General features: G+C 40.9%; 1 protein-coding gene across 1 annotated transcript in view; it reads left to right on the top strand.

Annotated features, from left to right (window-relative positions):
* TIMM21 (translocase of inner mitochondrial membrane 21) overlaps positions 1–26,704 on the top strand; it is a 321,671-nt gene that overhangs the window by 254,336 nt on the left and 40,631 nt on the right. The window lies entirely within an intron of this gene.

Below are 26,704 nucleotides of genomic sequence, written 5' to 3'. Positions count from 1 at the left end.
GTATTTGTTGACTGTGTAAAGGAAGTCATTTATGAACTCAGAATCTGGTTGTGTGTTAAGGCTTGTCTGCGCATCTCTCTCTCTGTCCTTCAGCTCTGACAGTATTTTCTCAGGCCCTGCTTTTTGTGTTGTTCTTCCATTGTACATTCTTAAAATTATCATTGCTTATCTGCAGATCTGCCTAGTCAGGAACACTTCCATCAGTGCACTGAGATGAAGTGCAAGGCACAGACTCATCACCTAAGACTGCAAGTATACAGCTTTCTTCTCCTATTTCTTCACATCCAAAAGGAAACTCTTGTCACTGATTTTTTTTTTTATTTTGCAATTAATATTTACCTTACCCTTTCTCTGTGGCATAGAGGGATGGAATCTTTACGATGACCCAGATGACAAGCACAATCAGTGCCTAAGGCACTGGAGGGCCCTGGGAGAGTGGGGTGGAAATGAGCAACTTTGCCAGTTCACCCACTCTGGAAGGATGGAAGAGGTTTCTGTTTGAGATAGGGACTCATCCCCTGTGATGTGGATGTGCAGTAGTCACAGAACAGATTGCCAGTAAAACTACAGCATCCGAGAGGGGACAGAGCTAGCTGACAACACATGAGGTGATTGGTATGATGTCACTAGGCCCGTCCAGTTAGAGCAAAACAAAAATTCCCCTTCTTTGCATGTAGGGCCAATGTTGTTGTTTGGCTTTTCCCAGTGAGGGGTCACCACAGCGGAACTCCGATCCGCTAATAATTGGCAGTAGACTTTCAAAAACGCCGAGGTGCCAGCTCGACGTTCAACCTTCAACAAAGGCACGCCCATTTACACATGTCTTTCGAACGCCCACCCAACCGCGGGGAGGACATGCAGACTCCACACAGAAGGCACTCCCCGCACTCCAGCCGAGAATCGAACGGGAAAACCTCTTGCTGTGAGGCAACAACACTACCACTGCACCACCGCAGATGTACGCATGCAGAGCCAATGTATGTGATGCTAAAGGCTGTTCCACTCCACTTCCCATTCCCAGCTACCATTGGTGCATTTCCAGCCCCAGGGGTTACATCCAAGGGACACTAAGGAAAAAATGGTGCAGTTGGTCAGCCAATGGAGAGCTGGGGGCACACACCCAAATAGGAGGGAAAAAAAATGCCCAAGTTAATTTGGTTTCTCTTAAGTATCTGCGCTAAGAGTTCTGTTTCAAAGTAGCCATCTATTTTAACCTTACAGAGGGAAACCTAGGCCTCGGTTGAGGTTCCCATTTTTTTTTCCTCAGTGAGTATATCAGTGTAGAATTTTCCCTTTCTGCCTGCAAACAGACATTCTTCACTGCTTTAGGGACCAGAGTCTTTTCACAAAGGTGTATGTCATGCACTATGGATTCTTCCCTATCGGTCTCAGACTACTTTTGCTAAATTAAGATCTTATTTTTACATTTTTTTTATTTATTTTTTTTTATTTATTTTTATGGTAATAAACATCTTTCTCTGTTTGCTTCTGTAGAACATCTCTTAGTAAATTAACAGATTTTTAGAATAATGTTCAGGTTTTCTTGTGCCTTCTAGCTAAAACCAAATGTTGTTTTATTCTAAAGTTTGTACACCTTCCCCTTTATATTTACCATGATTGTGTATTTTTAAAGTGTCTCTTACACGTTTTCCTCTTGTCTTCTAACAAAAAAATAGATTTTTTATTGGTGTCTAAAGTTTCAACACCTAGCCCTTTGTTTTATCAAGTGTGTATAATTTTTACTAGTATGTCCAAAGGTTCTACACCTATCCTTTTTTTTTTTCTTTAGCAGGAGTGTGTTTTTAACAGTGTGCCAGGTTGTTGCTGCTCTCCCTGTTTCTTGGACTACGTTCCAAATTGTTTTCAGTAGTATGTCAGGCTGCTGCCTTTCCCCATTTTTAATAAGAGTATTTTCTTTATCAGGATTTTTTCTAACAGTCAAACTGCTTTTGCCACCCCCCCCCAATTTTACCAAACATATATAGGTTCATAAGTTCATAGGAGGTTATTAGACTATTGGCCGTAGAGCCTTTATAAACCTAACCATGTTATACCCTTGATCCCTTATTGACCAAGTTGTATGGTCTATATTTGCTGCGCAAGTCTACGATCAGCATTGACTGTCCTTATCTGTGAAGAACATAGGTGACATCCCTGGGGTAAATTTATGGTCTCCCATCCAATTGCCCAAGTTATGTTTAAATAGGTTCATTGAGGAGCTCTGTTTTACGTGAATTGGGAGCGTGTTCCAGAGGAGTGGCAATCTCTGGGAGACATATCTGTTTCTCCAACATGTCCTGTTAATGTCGCAGGCTAGGTTAATATCCCATCAGTGAGTGAATCTTGTCCCATTTGACTTGTGGATGTGCATTTCCATTAAGGCAGGGTCTGAGATTGCTCTGTAGGCCAGGCACAAGTCATTTTCAGCAGCATCTTGTCCCATTTGACTTGTGGATGTGCATTTCCATTAAGGCAGGGTCTGAGATTGCTCTGTAGGCCAGGCACAAGTCATTTTCAGCAGCCTGCAAGATACACAGTAGAGTGAAAGGGCCTTCAGTCTGTCCATGTAGGTCATGTGTTGTGGGCCCTGAATTTTCTTGGTGAGAAACCTCTGAGGTCTCTCCAGCTGCTGCAGGTGTCTGGTAAGGTACATACAGATGGGAGCATTGTACTCTATTAGTGGTCTGATGAGAGATGAGTACAGGGGACTTATAACATCCTTAGCTCTGGATGGGATGTCATTACTTATGATATGTGCAACGTAAAAGGCCTTCCTTACCACTGTGGACACAAGGTGATCAAAGTTAAATTTGCTATAAACCTGTGTTCCCAAATCACTCACACAGGGTTTGAGCTAAGGGAGTACTGCAATATTGTAATTTGCAGGGAGTTCCCCTTTGCCGGAAGGGATGAAAACGCATTTATTTATTTTTCCCATTTAGTTTGTCTATAGCTTTGGCACTAATCATTTGTCTGTGTAAGCCCTTTTTGTAGTATGTCAGCATCGTTGGGGGAACTCAATGGCTGCACCTGGTTTGCAGTCATTGGCGAACTCGGTAAGCCACAGACCATCTATTTTCACCTGGACGTCTGAGAAATAGATTCCAAGCAGTAGGGGACTTAGCACAGATCCTTGTGGTTCACCATAGGATCATAGGAATTTACTAGGCTGTTGGCCCTGAGGCCCTTATAAGCCTAGCCAAGAGTTTAGCCCATGTATAGACAAATCAACACCCGATCCCCCTGTCCAGCAGGGACACGGGTGGAATCCCAGGGATGTATTTTCTATTTTCCATCCAGTTATCCAGCTTACGCTTAAAAAGGGGTAAAGAGGTACTCTGCTTGATGTGAAGAGGGAGTCTTTTCCACAGATGGGGGAGTCTCTGGGACACAAATCTGTTCCAGACATAAGTCCTATTGATGTCACAGACCATGTTGAGGCCGTGTGTGTGGGTTACTCGAGTGGAGCTTGACTTGCAGTTATGCAGCAGTCCCAACAAGGCAGGGTCAGAGATCGCCTTGTATGCCAGACAGAGGTCACCTCTGAGGAGTCTGTATGAAACAGAGTAGAGGAGATGGGGCGTTTAGCCTATCTATGTATGGTAGATTTTTGAGGCCCCGGATTCTCCTGGTGAGGAACCTCTGTGGTCTGTCCAGCTGCTGCATGTGCTTTGTGATGTACATGCCGAATGGGGAGTCATACTCAATAATGGGCCTTATAAGGGAAGAATACAGGGACGTTATGACCTTCTTGTCCCTGGATGAGATACTCTTACTTGTGAGGTAGGCCATGTAGAAAGCTTTCCGTACAATGGAAGCAAAATGGTGGTCAAAAGTCAGGTTGCTATCAATCTGGGTGCCCAAATCTCTCACAACTGACTGCGTGCTTAGGACGTTGTTATTAATGTGATAATTTGTGGGGACGTCATGCTCCACAAAGGGGTATGATGATGCATTTTTTTGTATTCAGCTTGAGGCCATGTTTCTAGCACCAGTCATTTGTTTGGGTGAGACCCTCTTGGGGGATGTCCATGTCACTAGGGGAATTTATGACAGTGTCCAGATATTCAGAGCTCAAAGTCTAGTAATGTGTTAAGCAGCTGTTGTTGCCTTCCCCTACAGTTTTCATATTGTCTTAATCTGAGGAAAATCTTGACCTATTACAATGTAATATGTTATGTTAGGAACTACAGCCACTGGATGCAGTATATTTTCCCCAACAGTAACTAAAATTCTGCATGTGTTTTTAGGGTACTCTTTCTTATCTCTTTGAATACGTACAACTTCCACTTTTCTCTTGTTAGTGTTGCACTTGCAGACATGGGGTCCTTAAGTACATTAACATTCCTAGAATCTAGTAATCCCTTCAGTTCTTTACCATCCAAAATACTGTGCATTTAATTGACTTAGTCATAGTATAGAAGCAATAGGCTGACTCTAGCGATTAACAAAACTCTTAGCACATTCCTTCATTAAGCAAGCAATAATGCCCAATAAGGTCTGTGTTTTGTGTAAATACTCCTGCTTAGGGGTGTTCTGAGGCCCATCTTTCTGCTTAGCAAATGTAAAATAATGTTGGCCATTAGCTTTCTTACAGTCCAAGCTCCATGGCTGCTTAATGTGCTGCTGTGAAGCATCAAACTCATTTTTCTTTTGGTATTACCTATACATTAACACCCTCCTGAATAAAGTTTGTTCTCCAGTCAGTGTGGTGATGTACAGGTCATCCATTCTCTAATATTTCATTAACATTTTGCCTAACTAAATTTCTAAAATGTAAAACGTTCACATTTTCACTGATAGCGGGTTGGTTAAAAATCTTCTTTCTGTTAAGGCACAGCAGTTACAGTAACCTCTCAGTTAACCGGCACCCTTGGGGATTGGTAGATGCCAGATAACAGTAGTTTCTGGTTGCTTGAGAATTGCTATTAAAAATCTGCCTGACAAATACTGTACCTTATACTATTTGTTTAGTTTGACTTTCTCAGGTTGGGGAGAGAGGGAATTTATTCCTATCTTCCTTTTTAAAACTCTAACAACGTAAGGTATATTTCTGTGGGGGGCAGAAAGTGCAACACTTTTTTTGCCAGTTGTTTGAGAGTGCCTGTCAACTGAGAGTTTATTTGTACATTGTTATGATTAACATCTTGGTTAAAAATGTCATTTACAGCAATTATATTTTCATTACTAACAGCATGTTTAAAATCACACGTCATTTAGGCACAGCAATTATATTTTTCGTTCCGAACACTATTATTAAGGTAGTGTTTAACAATGTGCCCCCTCTTTCACATTTCATATAGGCTCAACAGTTATATTTTCATTGCAAACACCATTATTAAAGTAGTACAATGTGTCCCCTTATTCTACATACTACACATATTTCATTTACTGACATCTTCTCTGCATTTTTTTCAGACATAGATTGCACTGTCACCATGTTGTTCTGTAGTATATTTCCAAATCTTACATGGACTTCTCTCGTCAGTGGAGAAACAAGTCTCAAAAGCAGTCAACTTGTAGGCTTTGAAGCGGGAATGAAATACAGTCATTTATTGTGCAGACCAACATTTGTCTGTATAAGAAAACTACTTGTTCAGTGGATAAAACATACTAGGGGAAGAACTCTTGGGTTTTGTATATTTTATTTTACAGTGATAAGTCAAAACCAAACCTACCCAAAACTGTGTTTGGGAACAGAAAGCACACAAGTCGTACACTGGCCATACATGTTTCCACCTCCAGCAAGTTCTTTACTGGAAAATAGCAGGAATCTGCACAACGGTAAAGATATTGTCTGCTTCTGCAATGAGAGACTAATGCCTTTTCCGCACAATTTTTTTTTTTGTACTAAGAGGCAAGTGTGCCTTACCTGTAGAGCTATAGCCTTTTCTTTTAACACCCACCTAGCATGTGCTTTCAGTCAGTTAAGGTTGTCTGCTCTGGTCTACTTTAATTGTAGGTGCATTTTCTCACCTCACAAGTTAGTTACCCAAATAACAAATCATATCAGAAAACAGATGTTTTCACTTAAGAACCGTAGAAAACACAATTTTCATTAGAAAACTAGTTAACCCCTACTATGTCACTATATCTATATTATGTGTGTGTGGGGTCTATATTATGTGATTGAGCACATAAACATCGACCACGTAATATCGAATTGCAAAACAGCGAACGCCGCCGGGAAACGTTACCGTCGGCCACCCCACCCCCCAACTAAATATACCAACTCCGAGATCACTCCACAGTGGAAAAAATGGCAAAATCCAGCGAACAGCCAAGGGAAATCTTTCCCTGCATTAAGCTGTCCATTCGCTGTTTTTTGCTTTCGATATTACATGATTGATGTTTAGGCGTTCGATCACCTAAGCATTCGATCACGTAATATAGACCCGTGTGTGTGTATGTAGAGAGAGACATATAGATATCTGTATCTATGGCGCACAGATTCATAGCTAAGTACTAGGCCAGCTTCCCTTGTGTGCCATTTTAAGCCTTGCCAGTTTCCCTTTTTTGTTCGAAATAACCTATCCCATTTGGTTATAGACTGACCTTCCCCATCCCGTTGTTGATAATTAGATATTACCCCTAATGAAAATGGGATCTTATCATAGATAATTTGAGGGATCCATGCATGGGGTAAAACATTTAAGAGCGGTCTCTATCCATTAGTAGTACAGGGGATAGTCCTGGGGTAAATTTGCTGTTTCCCATCTGTAGATCTGAGTTGCTGTTGAATATGGACAGGGATGAACTTTGTTTTATTTGGATGGGAAGTCTTTTCCAGAGCAGCGGTGTTCTCTGTGAGATATACTTGTCTTTCCAAGCCATTCTGTTGATGTTGTAGAGGTAGTTTAAATCCCTAGACCGAGTATTTCTAATGACATTTGACTTGCTGATGTGCAGTAAATCCATCAGTAATGGGTCCGAAGATGCCTTGCATGCCAGACACAGGTCACCTCTTCGCAGTCTGTAGGATACCGAGTATAGTGACAAGGCTTTGAGTCAGTCCATGTAGGACATGTTGCCTAGACCTTATATTCTTTTTGTAAAGTGTCTCTCTGAGCATTTAGTTGTTGCATGTGTTTGGACAAATATATGCCAAAGAAGGCATTGCATTCAATGACTGGCCTAATGACGGTTGAGTAAAGTGGACAATGGCATCCCTAGATCTAGACACAATCCCTTTGTTCATAAGTTGTTCAATTACAATATAGAAGGACTTTCTTACAGCATTGGACACATGATGGTAAAAAAAAAAAATTGCCACTATCCACATAAGTTCTCAAATCCCAATATAAATCCAAATATCTGTGTATACACATACACGCAAACACACACAGCTGTTATAATTTATTTTTGTCTCTGTATGTATATGTGTGTGTGTGTGTGTGTGTGTATATATATATATATATATATATATATATATATATATATATATATATATATATATATAATGTATATTATAGTTATCAGAAAATTTGCAGTCATATTCATACACACACACACACACACACACATATATATATATATATATATATATATATATATATATATATATATATATATATATATATATACACACACACACACACACACACACACACACACACACACACACACACACACACACACACACACTCAATGGATATAAAAAGTGTACACACCACTATTAAAATGCCAGGTTTTTGACATATAAAGAAATGAGATCACAATAAATCATTTCAAAACTTCTCCCACCTTTAATGTGACCTGTAACCTGTACAATTCAATTGAAAAACAAACAAATCTGTTAGGGGGAAAAATATAAAAAAATAAAAACGTACAATAAGCTGGTTGCATAAGTGTGCACACCCTTAAACTAATACTTTGTTGAAGCACGTTTTGATTTAAGTACCAGCTTGTAGTAATCTGTAGACTTGGTCAGCCATAGCCCACTGGTTTTGGCCTGCACCTCAGAAAAGTATATTCCAAATAACAGAGGCACCAAGACCAAACCCTGGGGTATGCAGCTTGCTACTAGTCTACTGCTTGAGGTAGCTTCCCCTATTTTGACTAGGTGGGTTCTATTAGTGAGCCAGTTAGTTAACCATCTGGTAACATACGGATTGATGCCTAGTTGAGAGAGTTTATCTGTTATGCTCAAGTGGGGAATAGTGTCCAAGGCTTTGGCCAGGTCAAGGTAGACAGTGTACACTGTCTTTCCCTTGTCCATGGCTTTGGTGATTGTCTCAAAGAAGTCGGCCAAATTTAACAGACATGACCTCCCCTTGACGAAGCCAAACTTTGTGGGATCAATTGTTTGGAGGTTGTCAGTGTCCATGTTAATGAGGTCCATGATAATCCGTTCCATGGCCTTGCAGATCAGGCTAATTAGGCTGATGCATCTATAATTTCCTGGATCAGTGGATGCTCCACCTTTGTGCAAAGGGATGACAGTGGCAGTTCCACTCATCTGGGATGAATCCAGTACTCAGGCTTTGGGTGAATAGGGCACCTAATGGTGCTGCATTTTCCTGACTGAGATCATGCAGGATGCAGCCTGAGATGTTATCAGGTCCCGTGGAAGCTGTATTTTTTGCCTTTGAGAGAGCAGTGATAACCTGTTCCCTAGATACAAGGGGAAGGGGGCAGGTACTGGGGATGTCCTGATTTACTGTTGGGGGGACAGAGGGGTGAAGTTTTTGCTGAATCTGTCAGCCAGCAAATTTGCTGTATCTACAGCATTAGTCACTTTAGGCATAAAGGAAGGACTGTTCTAAGAGATACACTGTCTGTGGAAAACCAGAAAAAGAGGAATTGTCATAAGGGTCTGAAGCTCAGAGACTCTTTTGGCAGAAAGAAAAGTTGTGTAAAATCTTACCATAATCATAGATGTCCTTCTCTTCACTCCTGCAGTATTCTTTACTTGAGGAACATCCCTGCCAGAAGGTACCCAATGTTATCCAGTATACAAAAGCCTCCTGCCACCACAGGGCACGTGGCACATCTGACGTCGGCTGCAGTCATACACAGGCCACAAAATGGACGCAAGCACGTACCATTCTCAGAACTGAATGCTCCAGGAGTAAAAGCAGACTAAGGATATGAGTGCTGAATGCATCCAGGAAAGACAAGATACCAATGGGGAAGGTGGGAGGGATAGAATACTGCAGCAGTGAAGAGGAGGACATCTATTGTTTTGTAATCCTAAGTTAAGAGGTTAACTTTGCCACCACAGACTTCATTTGAACGACGTGTGTACAGATGTTCTTCATCTCACATTGCTGCAGTCCTTACTTATGGGTAGTCCGCTGTCCTCGGTCGGCCCGAATACCAAAGTATTAGGCTGTGGGTCATGGGCTAGATCTGACATCAGGCGTCAGGGTATAAAGTATCCTCAGTCTTTTGCCGCATGGTCCGATGCAGGAGCAACGCTGCAAGCTGAAATTTTTTGTTTCAGACCGATACCAAGTTGGGCTAATTGGGGAATATTTTTTTTTTGGATGTCAGAAAAGTGAATAATTGTATTTCTTGTGGGAAACAGATACGGATTACCACTCGCTTTTTATTCCTTGTTTGGGACGAACTATAAACGGAGGTTAGATTGCGCTAGGTAAGTCTTAGGCAAGAGGTGTAAATAATATGTCGGATGTTCCGGCGCCTGCTAAAGACAAATCTTTAAAGCCTAGGCAGGATGATTCGTCCGTTTGGCGCGGACCTTTAGAAGCTACAGCTGAACAGGTGGATCGGCTGAAGTTTCTGTTGAGTCCCAGAAACTTTGATTTTACAGGATGTGGCCTCTCAGGAGGCAGGCCAGGCTGAAGGGGCCTTCGCGGTTACTATTCTCCCTTCTATGCCTAAGGTGGTTAGGCCTTCTGCTACTGTTTCTAAGGCTCCTTCTAAGGGCAGGTCTGTCTTGCCTTCCTCTGGTGTCAGTTCTGGTTCTTCAGGGTCTGTGCCTAAAAGCACATGCTTAAAATGGCAGAGGATTTGATTACTTTAATTAGAGGTTCTATGCCCCCTCCTGATAAAAGGCCCAGGATGGAGCCAGAGTTGGAAAGTTTGGAGCAGGCCTCAGATGATTCAGAGTCTTCTGCTGAAGACATTCAAGATTTCCCTCCTTATTCTGATTCTGATGCAGAGGATTCCACTCCTTCTGCTTCTCCTCCAGAGGATTTTTCATTTTCAGAAACTCTGCATTCCATGAGGAGCATTTTCAGTGGGAGGGACAGGATTACTCTGATTCACGGAAGAGACTTAGGGAGTTCTTTTACCACAGCATAGACCCTTAGCTATACCTCGGTTTTGGATGTTGTTTCAGATGTTTTTGAGCTTCCTTAATCCGGATTCTGTGCCTCCTGCCCCAGTTAAACCCGGACAGGTATTACAGGGTGCCTGAGGCTCATAAATATCTGCTATTAGTCAAGAGCCTTGGATAGATGGGTAAGAAGGTGTATACCTCTTCTACTTTAGCAATGAGAGCTTTGAACTGCCAGTTTCATATGTTGAAGTATCAGAATTTCCTCCTTTCTCAGCTAAGGTCTAAAGTGGATGCTTTGGCAGAGGGCATAGAGTGTAAAGAATTGCAGGATTTAGTGCATGTTTCTGAACAGGTGGGTAAGCACTCTTTGCAATGTGGTTTTGATGCTTTACAGGCTTCTTCTAGGCTGGCCGCCACTGGTTCAGTTATTCAGTAGGCACGCTTAAGGATCAGAATTTGTCTGAGCATGTTAAGTCTAGAATTCTGGATGCCTTACAGTCTGAAGTTTTGTTTGGTCCTCCTGTGGAGTCGGTCTTAAAGAAAATGGAAGACAAGGCTAAGTCTATGCAGACTGTTAAAGATTTTTGCAGGTACAACCTCCAAAGTTTAGTAGAAATTGGCCTACTAAGGGCTTCTTCTGATTCTCAGTCTAGGGGTAGATCTAGGCGTGGTAGGGGCAGAGCTCAGAGTACTTTCAGGCCGGAAACAATGGAGTCCTGCTCAATCTGCTGGTGAGGGCAGGGCCAGTCCTTCGTAAACAGGCCCAATGACCTACATTTTCAGCTGCCAGATTCTTCTTGCCTGGCAGCTCCTTTGGGAGGAAAGTTGGCTCTTTTCAAGCAAAATTGGCATTTAGTCACCCAGGACAAATGGGTATTGGACATTATAAACCGAGGTTACAAGTTCTATTTCCATACCATGCCTCCTTTCAAAGGCATGCCAGGCGTCCCTCCTCGGCAAAGGATAGAGGCTCGAGACAAATTTCTTTACTTCTTCAAATAGGAGCTATACAGCCAGTTCCTCTGTCAGAAGTGGGCCTAGGATTTTATTCCCCTGTTTCTAGTTCCAAAGAAAGGGAACACGTGGAGACCAATTTTGGATTTATCTATCCTCAACACTTACCTGGACATTCCAAAGTTCAAGATGCTGACTTTACAACAACTTTTACCTCTGTTGGGAAAAGATCACTGGATGGTTGCTCTGGATCTCAAAGAGGCTTACCTTCATGTTCCTATCAGGCCCAGTTGCAGGAGGTACCTGCGTTTTGGAATTTACATTATCAGTTCTCTGCATTGCCTTTGGCTTATCTACTCAGAGTGTTCACAAAGGTTCTGGCTCCAGTGATAGCATTTTCAGACTAAGAGGAATACAGATTTATCCTTATTTGGACGATTGCCTGATTATTGCACAAGAAAAGGACGAACTTCTTCATCATCTACAGTATGTGATGGCATTGTTAAGATGCCTAGGGTATTCTGTGAAACAAAGTCTAGTACCCTCTCAGGACATGTGCTTTCTGGGTGTGAGACTGAATACAGCTTCCAGATGGCTTTTGACCCCGGACAAACAAAAGCCTTTCTTTGTTTCCATCAAATGTCTCTACGGTCCAGGCTGACTGCAAGGACAGTCCTTCAAGCCTTAGGGTTCATGGCATCTTGTATTCTGGTGCTTCCCAATGCCAAATTGCATATGAGGAAGCTTCAATGGTATCTCAAAATGTATGGACACAGCACTGCCAAGATCTAGACACTGTCATTCAGATAATACCTTGCATTCGGAAGGAGTTTTGTGGTGGGCTCAGGAATGTCACCTAAACAAGGACTCTCTGTGACCCGGCCAGAGGCAAGTCAGATTCTAATGACAGATGCCTCAGGCTTGGGAGCACCTCAATGGAAAATGGGTGCAAACACGTGGCCTGTCAAACTCCAACATTTGCATATCAACTTGAAGGAAATGTTAGCAGTCCAGTTTGCATTGATGGCTTTCAAAGATTTACTTCACCCAGGGCAGGTGTTGATTCAAACAGACAACACTACTGTCATGTGGTACATCAACAAGCAGGGGAACCCATTTACCCTCTTTGCAGGCAGCGATTCTGATTCTGGGAAACTGCTCTCAATCTACACCTCAATCTTCAGGCAAGGTTTCTACAGGAGCACAGAACTCCTTAGCAGATGTATTGAGCAGACAAATAGTGGATCCTCATGTATTTCAACAGTTGACAGTGTTATGGGGAACTCCAGACATAGATCTGTTCGCTTCTCCACTAAATTACCAGTTGCCAAAGTTTTGCACAAAAATGTTTCATCACACAGCTTGGAAGGTGCTATCATTCAGTTGGAACAATCTGCATGTATATGCCTTTCCACCTCTGCCTCTTCTTCCCAAGGTACTCTTGAAGGCCAGACAAGACAAGCCAACCATGATTTTGATAGCACGGATTGGCCTCGACAACACTGGTACCCACTACTGAGGAGCTTAGTACGAGAACCTCCATGGCCTCTGCCTTTGTCACAAGAGGACAGTCACTTCCTCAATGTCAAGATTCAGTCTCTACATCTAACAGCCTGGCATATTCTGTTTTAGACTCTGGAGGGTCTCAGCTTCCACCACAAGTTTTGAATGTTATTTTGGAGGCCAGGAGGCCTAGTACCAGGGGAGATTTTTTATTTGGAGCAAAGGAAAGGACTTTGATGTCTCCAAACCTGATTTAAGTGTTGCTCTTCAATATCTTACTGAGTTATTGGACAAGGGTTTGTCTTTCCTCAATAAAGGTCCATGCTGCAGCCATTTCTGCTCACTATGATTGTGACCCTCCTTTATTCTCTCATCCTTGGTTTAAGCAATTTCTTAGAGGCAAAGAATATAAGACCCCCACGGAGCTCCTACTCCTGCTTGGGATATCAACTTTGTGTTGGAAAAACTTACTCTACAACCTTTTGAGCCTGCAGCTACTGCCGAAGTTAAAGTATTTGTCATGGAAAACTGCTTTTTGTTGGCCATTACCTCTGCAAGAAGGGTTTCTGAATTACAGGCCCTCATGGCAGTGGAGCCTTTCCTGATTTTTCATAAGGATAGGGTATCTTTACTAATCCTTCCTTTATGCCTAAGGTGGTTTCTAGTGTGGTCTTAAATCAAACTATTCATTTGCCTACTTTTTATGCAAACCCCAAAATAAAGAAAGTTTTGCATACTTTGGATATTCACAGGCAGTTATTATTTGAGCAGAACCAAGGAGTTCAGACAGTCTCAGCAATTGTTTGTTTCTTTTTTTTGGGTTCACAGGAAACCTGTTTCAAAACAAACTATTTCTAAATGGATTGGGTTTTGTATTTCCTTTGTTATTCCCATCATGGTAAGGAGATTCCTGCTGGAATCAGGCCTCATTCCACTAGGGCTACTGCTACTTCTACGGCCTTTCTAAGGGTAGCTACAAAAGACATTTGGAGGCAGCTACTTGGAGTTCAGTGCATACCTTTTCTAAACATTACCACCTTCCTCTTTATTCTAAGTCTAGGGCTGGATTTGCCACTGCAATTCGCCCCTAATGCTATGATTTTTGCCATCCTCCTTTTTCCGTTGCTTTGGGATTCTAAAGGACTGCAGCAATGTGAGATGAAGAACATAGTACAGTTTTGTACCTACCATAAATGTAGATGTTTCCACATTGCTGCAGTCCAATTTCCTCCTTCACTGTAGTTAGACTTGCTGCTATGCTTTAGGTGATGGTTGTTGTTGGGCATGTTTTTGGGAGGTATTCTGTTTTTGGGCTGTGGCCTTTCTGGTTTGGCCTTCTGACATCTGGGGCAAGAAAAGACTGAGGATATGTCGTCGGTGATGTCAGATCATGACCCCATAAGTAAGGACTGCAGCAATGTGGATCTTCGAACATCTACATTTATGGTAGGTACAAAACTGTACTTTTTGTTACCTTGATCCATGCTAGAGTCTTTCCAGAGTTTGTTATAGGATTATTTACTTATTTATTTTAATAAAGCAGGTTGGTCTGTTCCAGTGTTCTAGTCAGTGCCTCTGCTTTTTCTTTAGCCTTTATGTGTGTGTGTCTATATTTCTGTGTACATGTGTATAATATATACACACATATAAAAATGTGTGTGTGTATATATTACTTTATCACCAAACATTGACCATTCGAAAGGGCAAATACAAAAAAGAGATCTTTTTTATAGCAAATCTAGAAATATCAAAAAACACAATTTTTTTGCTTGGGAGCAAGCTTTCACATCCCCTGCAAATTACATTTCAACTACCCCACCATTAACTGGGAAAACTACTCATGTACCACCTCTCTTCACTCAATGCTTTCTGGAATTCATAAATTCCAATGCCCTGGATCAACTTATCCACACCCCCACCAGGGGGGCACCGGTATCCTAGACCTAGTCATTACCAATGTGAGTGACTGGTGTTCCACACCTGAAAGTCAACTCCTTGTTGGTCAGATCCGACCATAAGCTAATCACCCTAGATATCCACATCCCGCTCCCACCCCCATTAAGGAAACCACCGTAAAAAATTTCTCCAAAGCCAACTTCGTGCTTCTTAAGACAGAAGTGGTGAACTTCATGACACCCATGCAGATGGACAATACAGTTACGACTGCTGAATCCTACACAAATGCACTCTATAAGCACTTACACAAGTGCATGGATCATGCTATCCTCCAAAAAAAGGAAGCCAGTCTGGTGGTCCCCTGCCATAAACAAACTCTACAACAGAAGGAAGAAACTGTTGCAAAATAGAGCAAAACCCTATGAGTGGAGGAGCTCCCTGGTCAGCCTCAGTAAGAAGCTGAGATCCCTTATAAGATCCTCCAAAGCTAGCTACGAAAACAATATCACCACTAATTCTAGGGACAACCACAAAGCATTCTATAGCTATGTCAAGAATCTCAATGGCAACACCCAGATCTTCTCTAAGTTACAGCACAATGCCATGAAAATTACAGAACCAACTGATATTGCCAACATCCTGGCAGATAGGTTCATTGCTAACTTTACCCCCTTCTCACCCCCTAAAGGGCCCATATCTCTACAGGAAAAATCCAGAGTCACTGTAATCACAACTATGCTGGTAAAAGCTGCACTCTAAAGCCAGAAACACAGCATCCATGGAACCGGACAACATCCCAGGCTGCGTTTTACATGAACTTCAGAATGGACTGGCTCCCCACCTAAGCACCATATTCAGTTATAGCCTCACGTCAGGCTTTGTGCCCACTGAGTGGCGCGCAGTAACAGGTATCCCACTCCACAAAGGGGGAGCCACCACTGATCCCGGGAGCTATCGCCCTATAAGCCTGACGAGCCTGGTCTGTAAGGCCATGGAACATATCATCATGGAACTCATAAACAAAGACATTGGTAACCTCCAAACTCTGGACCTCACCCAGTTCGCATTTGTGAAAGGCAGATCATGCCTCCAGAACCTGATCGACTTCTTTAAGGCAGTCACCAGAGCCGTAGATGAGGGTAAGGTGGTTCACACAGCCTATCTTGACCTCGCCAAGGCTTTCAACACCATCCCCCATTCTGGAATTATAGCTAAACTCGCTAAACTAGGTATAAATCCTTATGTCACAAGATGGGTTGCCAACTGGCTCACTGACAGAACCCATACTGTAAAAGTTGCAGACTTCATATCTGACTTCAAACCATTGACAAGTGGAGTATCACAGAGTTCAGTCCTGGGACCTCTCTTTTTTGGTATTTGCTTCTCTAAAGTACAGGCTAACACACAAGGCCTTTGGCTAATGAAGTTCGCAGATGACTGCAAACTAGGAGCCATAGTAGAGTCCCCAAATTATGTGGACATCCTACAGTAGGGCCTCACTGAGACAGATGCCTGGTGTCAGAGCCATGGCCTCAAGCTCCATGCCAAAAAGTGCATTGTCATCCCCTTTGGTAAAAACTCTGTACCCATGAACTACCACATAGGCAGCAGTCTACTTAAAGCCAAATGTGTGATAAGAGACCTTGGGACCCAGGTGGACAGTAGTCTCTCCTTTGATAATCACATCGCCACAGTAGCCAGGAAATCCTTGTACATGGCACACCTCATCACAAAAGGGTTCTCATCCAGGAAAAAAGAGGTCATTGTTCCCCTCTACTCAACACTCATTAGACCCATTATAGAGTACAACGCCCCCTTTGGAATGTACCTCACAAGACATCTGCAGCAGCTGGAAAGGCCACAGAAGTACCTCACAAAGAGGATTATTGGCATCAAACAGATGCCCTACATTGACCGTCTCAAAAAACTCTAGCTTTATTCCGTAGCTTATCACCTACTCCGAGGTGATCTCTGCCTAACATATAAAGCTATGTCAAACCCAGGGCTGTTGGACATGCTACGACTAAAGAAATCCCAATCCCTCCGAGCTACATGCTTCAGGGACCTAAACCTTCTCACCACAATAAACAGGACATGCTGGAGGGATAGATTCCTGTCCCAGAGGCTTCCCATACTCTGGAACAAGCTACCCATCTATTTCAAGCAAAGTTCCTCAGTGGCACTCTTCAAGAAAAATCTTGCTGAGTGGATGGGAAATAGGAAATACACCCCGGGGATCACTTCTGTGGCTCTGCTCGACAGGGACACAGGAAAAAAGAACTTTCTTGGGTGGCATAAGCCAGGGAACCTTGTCGGCTAGGCTTACTTAGGCCTTTGGGCCGATAGCCTAATACCTACCTATGACCCTGTGAACATATACTAACTCAGAGATTGCACAACAGCAGGGAAAGGGCTTATTCCCAAACCCTGTTGTACCACAATCTCACATGCAAAGCAGCTGGCAGTCTGAAAAACAAGGTGTGATGATATGGGCAAGCACCAGCATAGCCAGCTTGAGTTTTGTAAAGAATGATATGTGCTTTGAACATCAAACAGATTTATATGCCCTCCACTGCTACCAGTATGTGATGACCACTATTATGTGACATCCCCAAACTGAGCCAGTAATCAAGGCTGAGCCAGTAATCAAGGAGCCTGAATCCTCACCACTGACACTGGAGAGGGATGTGCATGGGAATACAAATGGATACACTCAGTATTTCAGATGCAGACCTCTCTGCATCAACTACAATTTCTCTTAAGAGCACACAGGGAACACACTCAGCCTGAGGTCTGGATGTCTCTGTATCTGTCTCCCTGCAGGTCCCAAGTAAGACTCCCTACTGGTACAGCTGTAGGATTAGGTCCTCAGCCAAGTGTCCAAGCCAAGTCCTCCAACACCCTCTCTGTGAACCCAGTGCATCGTGTCTCTGCCCCATTTAGCTGACACACACACACACACACACACACACACACACACACACACACACACACACACACACACACACACACTCTTTAAGATTTAACACGCACACCTGGAAAAGCCTGGCACAGATTACCCGCTCTTCCAACTTTGCCTGAACTATAAGGCAGATTCACTGCCACCAGTCGTTTGCTGTAAGGCTCTTACAAAGGGTATCCAAGTATACGGTGCAATATTAAAACTAATGCAAATGATAGTAGTTGACCAAGACAGGTGGCCTTCTGGAGTGGCCCACAGAGTGTCACCAAATAAAGATAAGTACTCTCAAAGTTTAGATGCTTTCTACAAGGACCATCCACAATAAAAGTTTTAATTATATTTAATAATAAATAATAAAAGAAGATGAAAATATTGAATATATATTCACAGTAAACCACAGAGTTCAGATCACAGGAAATATTTGAAAGAACACTGATGGACAGACTCAGACAAATAAAGAAAAACATTATCTAAACTAAGCTTCACTATATTCTTGACTAATCTAAAATAATTATTGTTCCCTAGTTAAGTTACTTACTACTGCAAGGCAAGATGCTGTGGGTGTGGATCTTTCTAGTTGGGTTCCCCAAAGCAGAGTACTCAGTACTCTGAGATTTCTGTTTGTAATATATAAAATATACTTTCCAAGAGGGATGGCAGAATGACCTCCTCTGGTCAGTTCACTCTAGGTTCTCACAGTATTCCCCTCTGAAGATGAAACAGCAATTTAGCATAAACCGCTACAGTGCACATCTAAATATTTATGGCAGTGCCTGGGGCTTCCCCTCTTTTTGCTGAGGTAATGAACAAAGGCTTTTTTCCAGACCTACCATCTCCAGTCCAATTCAGCAATGTGGTGTGCCATTTTAATGATTTAACAGCTCATTTGCATTTCCCTTATTTTTCTTAAAGCAAGCTAGCTGGTTAACCATTGCTGTCCCAGCATACTCCATTAAAACATGTACATTTAATTCAGTTACAATAATATATGTACATTCCTTTTCATTTAGGGTGCACTGCTGATACATTTTAACACAAGCAAAACTCACAAATAGATTTTCAGCACAAGCATCTTTACAAATCAGTTTGATATACAAATGACATAGAGTTCTAATACATTTATAACACAAATATCTTGTATAAATCTGTTTGATATTCAAAGGACATATCGTTCTTTACAAAACTCCAGCTGGCTATGCTGGCACTTGCCCATATCATCACACAAGGAAAAAAAGAGCATTTGCTGTTATGGGTTGCAACCATGTATGTATGTAGAGAGAGTGCATGTGTAAACAACATTGCCCAACAGGGTGGGCATTATAGGGTCATAGTAGACCTCCCAGGAGTGTTCTGAAAATGAATGCCTTTGCTGAAGGGTTTTCCCATTCCATGAAAACCAGTTATATCCTTATAATGCCTGTTCTTACAGGCATTATTGCTGTTAGAACAATGTCTTTGTTTTTTTTTTTAATACGTTTTTGTAACTCCCTGTAGTTTTTGTTTTCTTAAAAAATCAGTCCCTTTCTGTGCTTACATACTGTACTTATTAATTACAGCATGTGACTAGGCAACCAGGTGTATATGCATGAGTTTGTGTACTTTTGTCTGAGAGTCTGTGGCTGTGTGAATCTGTCCCTTTGAGGTGTGTGTGTGTGTGTGTGTGTGTGTGTGTGTGTGTGTGTGTATACATGTGTTTTTAAACTAATTCCAGGTAGGTATTTTAACACTTGTATGAAAAACAAGTAATCTCCGTGGTATCCCCGAAGTCTCAAAACAACCCACTAATGTGTAGTGGGTCTAAAAAATAACAGTGTAAGAAACTTCTCTGTGTGGAAGATTTTCAGTCTATATATTTCTAGTTAATCACTGTATATTAATCAGATCAGACAGTAGTAGTAGAAGTAGCGAACGTAAACTCGTCAAGTCAAAAAGTAATAATAGAAAATATATAATTCTACAGCATTACTAAGTATTCGAAAGTAATGCAAGCAAGGTAGGCAGTCTGCTTTCAGTCGAAAATCCTTTATTAAGTACACAGACAAGCGATCCAAGTAAAACAAAAATAGAGTAGTAATTTCCTCACAAGCTTTCTAAATATATATATACATTTTATCAGGCATGGGAGTGGTTTATTGTGCTGTAAAACCAAGTGTTATTGGTACACATGTTAAATTCACATCCCTTCCTCCATCAGTGTGACATTCGAGCTGGTCCTGCCCTACCTAGTAGCTGTCATAATAATATATAGCCCTAATGTACTTTAATGGTACATCTTATTTAACCAAATTATTAAGTCTGTGATTTTATACACGGCAATATACTACATGGCTGGAAATATATCAACCTCAGTTCATTTTCGCGATCAAAAATTATATATAAATATATACATATACATTTTGCATGCAAAAATCAGTTTCTATTTTCATAACCTGTTGTTAACAAAGATCGCTTTCGTCCTTCTAGACTTCTTCAGGTCTGTGTACAAGAACCCTAAAAACCTATATAATTGTATAATTAATTAGTATTGTTACTCTATTTTTGTTTTACTTGGATCGCTTGTCTGTGTACTTAATAAAGGATTTTCGACTGGAAACAGACTGCCTACCTTGCTTGGATTACTTTCGAATACTTAGTAATGCTGTAGAATTATATATTTTCTATTACTTTTTGACTTGACGAGTTTACGTTCGCTACTTCTACTACTATTGTCTGATCTGATTAATATACAGTGATTAACTAGAAATATATGGACTGAAAATCTTCCACACAGAGAAGTTTCTTACACTGTTTTGTTAACACTTGTATGAAAGACCATCAGCTGATCCTGGTGCCGCTCCTCATTTACTAAGTCTGCATATCCTTCCTTAGCCACTGTACTTTCTCTCTTTTTTTTAATTTCTCCAAGTATTTTGGGTTTCTAATGCTATGACTGGAATGGAACCTATTCCTAAGTCAAAGCATGAGTAAAGCTCATGAAATTAGTATTATTTCAATCATTGATGTTAGCCAGAAGTGCTCTTCACAGCACCCACAATGTGCCCAGTAATGACTCCTCCTGGAGTTCATACATTTACATGTATCTGTAACATATCTAAGTATGATTGTAAATACTTTTTTTTTTATAAGATCCGTTGCCCTTACTCCTATTGGAATTGTTTGGCTATCCTTCTTCCACATTATCTCTTTTCTGCCTGCAAATCGTGTTATTTTATGACTTTGTCTGTACATAAAACACTGTAGTCACTGGGTGTAGCATTTTCAATGATCAATGCTACTTTTGTCTTCTTTTCATGGACTACTATATTTGGTTTTCTCACATCTATGTTTTGAACTGTTGATCATGGGTGATCCCATGTGATGTAAACTTCATCATTTTCAATAATGCTTTGTGGTTCATGTTTCCAGTGTTGTTCAACTACTACAATATTATACTGTTCGCATACTCCCCAATGCAACAGTCTCGCCACATTATTATACCTTTCAGTATACGGTCCTTCTGCCAGTAGTATATCACAACCAGCAACAAGATGTGTGACTGTTTCCAATTCTGTATTACAAAACTTAATTTGTCTGTTTCTCCCACCTGTTCAGTGGACCAACATCTATTGTGGGCCGCCAATATTAACATTTCATCTTTTGGTTTAAATTCTTCTCTCTTTAACCATTTCTGTGTTCATTCCTGATCAACACGAGGTTGTTCCAAGAGTTTTCTATACTTGCAACTATATTGATGTATTTTCCACATTTCTTGCCTTCTCATCTGATCCTTCACCATGTATTCTTTCTTTTATTTTTTGGCACATTCAGTTGCTGCCTGATCTTTATCTACTTCTGGTTTAATTTCCATTTTTTACTTATGCTTCTGCTAAACTAAACAGGGAAGTCACCTTAGACTTATTTTCTTCATGTTTTAATATTTTCACTACATTTGGGTCTTTTGAGGTTAGCAGATATGTATGCAGTCCTGCTATTGCAGATCTATACATATAATCAATTTCAAGGAGGCCCATACCGCCTTCAGAACGGAGAATATATAATTTCGGTATACAGTGATTTTTATAAGTCATTTGGTAAGCATGAACCATCTTTCCTGTTTTCCTGTCCATCTGACCCAACACATTTTGAAGTCAGTCAGTCACTCAGTCATTCCAAAACTGTAAGTTAGAACAGGAGGAGCAAATTGGTTTCTAGCTTGGACTTTGTTCCCAGATATCAGTGCTATTTTCAGTATTCATTTTAGTCTTCTGAAGTAGTCCTTACTAACTTTTATTCACATTACTCATGTTTTATTGTTGATCCTTTATCATTTCCCTAGTATTTATATACACCCTCTTGTTTAAGTTATTTTATGTCACAATCCCATCCCAGGCTGATGTTTTCTTAGTATTTTCCTTTTTTCCCTGTATTAAAGGTTGCTTTTGCACATTTGTAAAGACCAAATGACATTCTTATATCATCTGAAAACATTTTGACCACTTGCACTTATCAGTTCCTCATGTGATGAACTATACAGTTTTATATAATCCACAAAAAGAAGATAAGTCTTTACACTGTTTTCTGGGAGCCAAATTGTAGCCATGACCTAATGTGTTAAGTAGACAGCTTAATGGGTAAAGGGCAAGACAAAAGAGCAGCGGTGACAGAGACACCCTGGAATATCCCCCTTTGATTTTTTATCCCTGGAATAATAATTTGGCCTTTATCATGGCTTAACTGCAAAGTGGTTTGCTACTGTTTCATGGTTGCTGTAATGTAATTCGTCCCATTCCTTGTTTACATATTATACTTATAGAAATTCTTAATTACAGTATGTGAACAGGTGACCAGGTGTATTCGCATGAGTTTGTGTGCTTCTGTCTGAGGCTGTGTGAATCTGTACATTTGAGTTGTGTCTCTGCGTGTACGTGTCTGTGCGCGTGTGTGTGTGTGTGTGTGTGTGTGTGTGTGTGTGTGTGTGTGTGTGTGTGTGTGTGTGTGTGTGTGTGTGTGTGTGTGTGTGCATGTGCACATATGTGTTTAAAGTAATTCCAGACTGATATTTTGACACTTACATGAGAGATCATCAGCTGATATCCTGGTGCCTCTCCTCATTTACCAGTTCTGCCTGTCCTTCCTTAAGCACCTGTACTTTCTCACTTTTTTAATTTCTCCAGCTCTTTTGGGTTTCTAATATCATGATACCTTTCCTATGTCAAAGTATGATTAAAGTTCATGAAATTAGTATTTCATGTCAGGCAGACGTGCTCTTCGCAGCACCCGTCATGTGCCCAATAGTGACTCCTTCTGTAATTCATTTCGAGTTACATGTATTGGTAACGTTTCTAAATACGACTGTAGATTCTTTTTTATAAGACCCGTTGCTCCTGCTACTATTGGTACTGCTTTCTTCCTCATTGCTCTAGTTTCTGCCTGCAAATTCTGATATTTTATGACTTTGTGTCTCTTTGTACCCAAGACACTGTAGTCTTGCACACAGCAGACTGTTTATTGGCATACATTTTACTGTATGTTTTCTGCAACTTTCTTTTGTGTCTGTATTTGATTTCCAGCCTACTATCTGGATTTCACGGACAGTAAAATTGACCTCAATGGATGACAGCTCCCACAGTATCAGTTCTTCCACTTACAGACAGGGGCTGTTGCTTTTCCAACAACTGTAACAAAGAACATTAGACCTGTCCATAATCAAAAGTGGAAAAGACTGTTTTCTATCCTTTATATTGCATTCCCAATCCCACATTCCATCCAACTTCCTATTTACCTGTTGTAAGGCAAACCATCTCAACCTTAAACCAAAAATACAGCTTTCTACTACTCACCTCCTCCTAAACCACATCTGTCAACATGCACCAGTGATACTGAGGCCGCCCAGTTTTCCACTCTTAGGTTTCTTTATCTTCATTAGCAGTTGTCCAGTCTATCAGTGTGAGAGTGCTATATAAAGAAAAAAACGCCACTTCTTTAAAGCAGCAAAAGCAGGTTTCGTTACAGGAATAAGTAATAAAGTAAATCAACAAGTACACTTCTCAGCTGTCAGATAGGCATCACTTGTCCTTACTAATGGCTAGAAAAAAATCTTGTTCTGGATTCTTAGCCTTGCATTTCTTCCTCCCTTTCCCCCCTTAATTGTGGTTACTGCTTCTCGATAGTCTTCGGGACTAGTAGGATCATAGGTACAATTCTGAACTGACCATTAATTTCAGATATTCCTTCCTTAGAGAATGATGTACTTACATTTTTTGTAATTTCTGTGACCTTTCTGAACTTTATGGGTAGTTCCAGAACGCTTCAGTTTTTTGTCTGCAAGAACACTTAATAAGTAACAGTCCAGAGTGACTTTAGACTTTTACTTTATGATTACTGTGCCATATAAGTCACTTAATAAGCCCTTACTTATGTGCCACTTTTAAAGATGCCATGAGGTATAGTAACCGTTTCAATCATTTCATGTTTTTGTTTAAAAGAGCTCCATAATAAGAATCTGCAGAAATATATATTGTGATTGTTTTGATGATTCTGTTTTATGTATAATCCTGGAGTATTGTTCTTTGACTTACTTTTATGTGCTTTCTAAATGAACATGCCATTTATCAGTTTATCATGTTTATTGTCTCCAATACACTTTAATGCTGTTCTTTTTCTGCAGTGCCTCATTTTATGTGACATTGATCTTCTGTTAAATGTGATTGAGAAGGTACTAAAATAGGAGAACCTGATGTTCTGGCCTCCACAAAGTAAATGATTGTGTAATTATCGAAGCTGAGTAGCTGTATAGCTACCAGTAGTAAAACCTGTTTAACATTTAATAGCTTCAGACGGTGGCTTTAAAACACCCTGCACATTTGCAGTAATCAGCTCTGTAATTAGTGATAGCTTTAAGCACTTAGCAGTGCACTTAAGCTAACCGTGTTTGATATAGCTTGAAAATTCACTCTTTTTGTCTGAATGTGGCGGGGTTTTGCTGCGAGAAACATTACTGTCACTGTGGGAAGAACTACAGACCACACCAACACTTAGTTCTGCATAAACCTTAAAGTTACCAAATAGTGACAGACATTTTAGGGAGAAAATTTCATAATGCATTATGTAAGGAGGCTAGACATTATGCTGTGAAAGCCGCAGAAAGAATAACTATAGCAGTGTGCTACATTCTTCTTTTTTTCTTTTTTTTTTTGTTTGCTTGTTTTTGTTTTGTACCTTCATATGGCAACAGATACAGTTACACTTCTTCGGTTGCTCTTTTTCAGATTTTCATGACACTTTATAAGCAGAGTTATGATCGGGTGACACTAATCATAACCAAATTGTTATATGCATAAGAAATGGCTGTCAAGCAATTCACCTCAAGAGTGCAGTAAACCAAAGTTGTCAGGGAGAATCTTTACACAGAGACAGCAATTCATGTTGCAGACTATGCCAAAGGATGGTATGGGCCACTGAAATGTTTTGTCTTCAGATGTTTGTGAACAATGCTTTTTAATAGCATCTTAAGTAGTTATTTAGTTTTACTGGCGTAGGATCTTACTTTGAGGGGGAACTCCTCAGCAATTTCTTTGCAATGCACTCTTGTTTGCTGTACTGTGGCTCTTCTGAAAAAAATCCATGCTTGCAGGAGGGATGACAAGCTGTGTATTGTACACTGTATCCTTATGCCATTGCAGGAGATCTGCATACCAAACTACTTCACAGACCTTGTAGAGTTTTCTGTTTGAACTTATAGTGCCTAAGCTTACAGACATTAGGGACAATTGGCTTGTAAACTTTACCAGGCTATTGCCTCCACTCTTATCTCATAGTGAATGTTATTTTTACTTAAATTGAAATTTACTTGTTTTTTTTTTTGTTTTTTTTTTCATTTTGATTTCTTCTTTGAGCCCTAGGCCCTCTTGTCCTCCTTGAGACATCATTCTTCCTGGCCTAGACCCACGTCCACATCCGGTCTACCAGCCTGGACTTAGCCTGGTGTCACTGGGGCTACTTGTGGAACCTAAGGGGGTTCTGGAGACTCAGCTGTCTCCACTTTCATCCTGGGGGAGTACTTTTATATGCCCTACACACTTCCTGCCCTGCCTCCCATGCTCGTTGATTTATTTAAGGGCACCTCCCCTCATTGGACTACACCTCCACTAAGAGAGTATTATCAATGACTGCACCCCCCCCCAGAACTGTCACACCCATCCTTCCCTGCTAAACTGTCAGTTGCCAAAGCAGCTAATCCAACCTGGGTCGATTGGGCTGTAGTTAGGGCTTTATCCCTCTATGGCTCCAGATCGAGACCTAGGCCCACTTTTGTCTACAAAGTGTTTCTGTGGGAAGCAGATTTTCTCTGACAACAAGAACACTAAATACCTCATTTGTGTAAGTGTCAAGAATGACACCCTTTCCTGTTGCATTGTACTTTAACTTAAATGATGTGACTAAGCAGATGTGTCACAGGTCTCTAGAAAATTATTTGCTGTCTCAGAAGTTTTGGGGACTGAAGAAACAGAGTTTCCACCTAAAACAATTTTCTCAACAAAGTTCAATTAAGGAGTGTCTTAAGTCTCTTAATGCAGTTATTATTCAGCACAGTCTCTTAAAAATCCTAATAGGTGGGACATTTTAAAAGGAAAGTAAAACTCCCTACTTTATTTGTGATGAAACACACCACCCCCATTTTGTGAGTTATTTCCTTTGGCAGTGAGTTGTTTTTTCTCTTTAGCGCCAATAATTCCTTCCTCATCTCCTGTGAGAAGGCATCATCATTTATCACCAACTAACTATAATTTATGGTCTTAGCTAAGCTAAACTTCCATCTAAGAACCAGACACCTGTTTCCTTTGGTCCCAAGGCAAGAGGGAAGAGATCTACTCCTACCTACCAGATTTATAGGTTCATAGGTTGGTACTAGGCTATCGGCCCTAGGGCCTATACAAGCCTAGCCATAACAATTCCCTGGCTATTTCTTCCCACAGTATTTACTTCCCTGGTGTTCCTTTGTGTTTGGTGATGTGATATTTTGTTTTTGAAGAGTTGAACAACAGGGTATGTGGTAGGACTACCTAAGTGTTACCGCCTACTGGACAAAGCACTCTTGATTTGATATGGTGAATAGTTGAATTATTTATTCTTTTGTACAGTGACATGGCAAAAAAAGACTTGTG

This window comes from Protopterus annectens, chromosome 3.part1 (assembly GCF_019279795.1).
Source record: "Protopterus annectens isolate FY-2018-M chromosome 3.part1, PAN1.0, whole genome shotgun sequence".
NCBI lineage: Eukaryota > Metazoa > Chordata > Ceratodontiformes > Protopteridae > Protopterus > Protopterus annectens.
The sequence above is the reverse complement of the archived record's forward strand: the minus strand, read 5'-3'. Positions and strand labels throughout refer to the sequence as shown.